Below are 4068 nucleotides of genomic sequence, written 5' to 3'. Positions count from 1 at the left end.
AGCCTCAAAGATTATAAAAATGCCTTTGAATGTACTCTCCCATTTGAGTGTCACAACAATCCCTAAGAAATTTGGTATATTATTATTCCCATTTTATGGAGAAACATCAGTGAGGTATCCAATATCATACAAGGTATAAAAAATGGAGTTAGATCTTGAGTTTGACTTCAAATCCTGAATCCTTATCTTTATTCTATACTACTCTAAAGTTGATATTCTTAAAACACTATTATTCATTTCATCTCCTACAAGATTGTTATCTGTTAAAATCCTCTCCTCTAGTCTAATGTCTTGCAATATCCTCATGGAGTATTGAATGTAGCAAAATTCTATTCAGATTAAATGCCATTTCCTTAATGAACAATTTTATAATTGCTTCCAGCTAGTTGTGTCCCAAACTGGAAGTGATTTCTTCTCATTCTAACTTCCTAGTCATATAGCAACTATCTTATAGTTATCAAACTATATTGTAGTTATTTGTGTATTTATCTCTCTTACTAGTGGTAGGTATGTACTTATCTCTCCTACTAGGATTCTGTAAACAAAGACTGAATCTTTTCTCTTTGCACTCCCTTCTCAAAAAAAAATATTTATTGAACAAAAACCAATAATAAATGCATATAAAATATGTTTCTTGAGGAATTTACAATCCAGTTGGAGAGACAAAAACTGAAAACAAACATGATATTGTAAAGTATAGGGTATTCTCTAAGTTCTCTGGGAGAAGGGAGGAAATCAGTATGGGTTCAAATAGTCAGAAAAAGGCTAATAGAAGAGATGAGAAATTTGAGCTGGTTTTTAAGGAATGAGTAGTAATGGCTAAACTGGAAATAGAGTACAGACTAGAGCTAGATTGTAATAATGAAAAAAGTTTGGTGACCTGAATAAACCCAATTTATTTAGGAGATAGTGAAAATGTCTCATTGGAATAGGGGGTAGATGTTGAACTGCATGTTGGGTGAAGTGTAGGAAGACATGATTGGTTTGGGATAATAGCAACAAATTAGATAAGGCCCTGAAATTCAATTCAATTTAATTGGCAGGGACTGTCCTAGGCTCTGGAGAAATATGACAAAGTGAAGCAGTCTTTGTCCTCAGAGTGATTATATTCAGTTGCAGGAAAACCAGATGTGGAAGAAGCTTAAGGAAGTGGAGTATTGAACTTGTGGTCAAGAGGACCTGGTATAAATTATTTAATACCAGTGTGAGCCTGAGCAAATCACTTAAACTCTTTGAGCCTAAAATCTCCTCATCTGTTCAATGGGGCAGGAGTGAGGGGGTGGGGGTGGGGGGTAAGAAGGGGAAGGGGGATTGGACTTGACCTCTCTAAGGTCCCTCACAGCCCTAATTCTATTATCTCATATGTATCCACTATCTCTTTGATAGGACTGTTGTGTATATGGGCCTTCTGGTGGACTATTGAAAGGTAAACTCATTGGTGGGAGTCCATGAGCTGTATATCTGAAGCAAACATGAAAAAAATAGAAAAATAAGGTAAATGATTTGAATGTGCATTATTTTTAAACTAAAAAAATCCATAATAAACACAAAGAGAGAAATCTTTAAAATTATTGGGGGGAAATGAGCCGAAAGACTGAAAACAAAACTAAAACCTTTTTTTAAAAAAGACAAAGTTGATAAACTGGGAACAAATCAAATCTAAATAAAGAGAAGGAAATCAAATTACCAAAAATAAAAAACATACATGGTAAAATCACAAGAGAGAAAACACAAACAAAAAAAAAGATGATCAAAGCCTACTGTGCACAATTATATAATGGCAAAACTACAAATTGTCTAAAAGAAAGTAGGATCATCCACAACAACTTAAAATATCCAAATTAATGCATACTAAAATAAAAATCTTAGAATTTTAAATAACTCAGTTACAGAAAATGAAATTACATGAGCCACAAAGGAACTACCAAAGGAGAAAAAAATCCCAGATTTATTCTAAATTTAATTCTAAATTCTAAATTTATTCTAAAAAACTGAGAAAGGAAACATTCAAACTTCTTTTAGGAGAAAATATAGTCATAATATCTAAATTATTCAATCTAATAAACATTGATTAAGTATCTACTATAGAGATTCACTGCACCACCTAGCCGCCCCCACCTAGACAATTTTTAACATTCATTTTTGAAAGATACTGAGTTCTTTATTTTTCCCCTTACCTCCTCCTGCTCCCTAGTTCCACAGACAGCAACCTGTCTGATATAAGTTGTACATGTCCAATCATGTAAAACATATTTCCAACATTAAGAAGACAGAACAAAAGGAAAACAAAAACATGAAAAAACCCCAAAAGTGAAAATAATATGCTTTGATCTGCATTCAGACTCCATCAATTTTTTTCTGAATCTGGAAGGCAATTTGGACCTCAAATCTATAAGAATTGTCCTGCATCATTTTATTGCTGAGAAGAGCTAAGTCAGTCAGTCATAGCTGATAATCACACATTATATCTATTACTGTGTACAGGAATATATGTTCTGTTTACTTTACACAGGTCTTTCACAGGTTTTTTCAGTTTTTCTGAAATCCACCTGCTCATCATTTCTTATAGTAAAATACTATTCCATTACATTCATATGCTATAATTTGTTCAGTCATTCCCCAATTGATAAGCATCTCCTCAATTTCCAATTCTTTACTACCACAAAAAAGAGCTATAGATGTTTTTGTAAATGTAGATCCTTTTCTCTTTTTAAAAAATGAATTATCCCTAGAAATACCATTCAAAATAACCTGATACATTAAATAGCTGGAAATCAATTTCCCATGAATCAATCAAGACTCATATAAAAACAATTTAAAAATACTCTTTAAAGAAATAGTGACAAATAATTAGAAGGATCTATAAATGCTTATTTATAGATTTCAACAAAACCCTCAAAGAAAGAACTAGACAACACATTAATAAACTAGACAACATATTAACAAAATTAACTTGTAGTGACAGATCTGGAATCTGAAGGAAAATAATAAACAACAGTAAGAATGAAAGGAGACTAGTATTTCCAAACTTTAAAACTTAGTATGAAGCAGTACATTTTTTTCAAACATATCAGTGAAAAAAATTGGCTAAACAAAAATCAGAAACAATCAACTTTAATAACCTAATATTTGATAAACCTAACAACATAAACTACATGGAGAAGTTCTTCCTTTTTAAAATAAATTATAAATTTTATAAAATTTATAAATTATAAATTTAAAATAAATTTAAAATAAATCATCCATTGGATGATTATTGGAAGTTCTTTTCTTTTTTTTTATTTTTTTTCCACAAATTAACCCATTTATTTATTGTTGGACTATAGGCTGCAGATAATGGATAAGGAGAAGATTTTACTGGTCTTTCAATTCCTTCAGTCTTCTAAAGTCTGTGACTGTAGAGGTGGTATTGTTTGTCCAAGCCCCACCAGCTACTGTTTTTCATACAGGATCCACAATGCCAGATAACCAAGGCTGGTCTCTTCATGGTCACTTCAGAAGGAGTAGGTGTACTTGGCATGCTGGCTAATTTCAATTTTATTCACCATTTTTCTGAGGAATGCACCATAACATATTCCACATTTACCAACAATTCTGACCTTTTTGATATGTTTAGCCATGTTGCCAGTTGCAGGGTTGCAGCCTGGAGAGGCTGGAAGTCCTTTCTTAAGCCCATGGTGAGCTTAAGGTACAAGGTGCTATTCTCTTTGAAACTTCTTGATTTTCTGTGTTCATATTTCTCTGTGTTTGTCCTCATTATGTCCCTCTCTGTTCCCAGTAGGATATATTTTCTTCTACTAGTCCAATTTCTTACAATTCCAATAGGAACATTCTTCATGAATTCAGTCAAAGAGGTCCTTACCTGGTAAATAAATTAAAGGTTATGAACCATTGTGTTTTACAAATATAACTATAAGGGGCAGCTCCATGGTGTGGATAGAGCACAGGTCCTGCAGTCAGAGGATCTGAGTTCAAATCAGAGTTCAAACACTTGACATTAGCTGTGTGACCTTGATTGCCCATGTTAACCATAATTTCCTTAAGTTAAAAATGAAATTGCAAAGTTAA

At 32.6% G+C, this 4068-nt stretch overlaps 1 pseudogene; it reads right to left on the bottom strand.

The window, feature by feature from the left end:
• Positions 1-3354: 3354 nt before the first annotated feature.
• On the bottom strand, positions 3355-3620 carry LOC141502180 (large ribosomal subunit protein eL43-like; annotated as a pseudogene).
• Between the last annotated feature and the right edge of the window lie 448 nt (positions 3621-4068).

The sequence above is a fragment of the Macrotis lagotis genome, chromosome X (assembly GCF_037893015.1).
Source record: "Macrotis lagotis isolate mMagLag1 chromosome X, bilby.v1.9.chrom.fasta, whole genome shotgun sequence".
NCBI lineage: Eukaryota > Metazoa > Chordata > Mammalia > Peramelemorphia > Peramelidae > Macrotis > Macrotis lagotis.
This window is presented reverse-complemented; position numbering and strand designations above follow the sequence as displayed.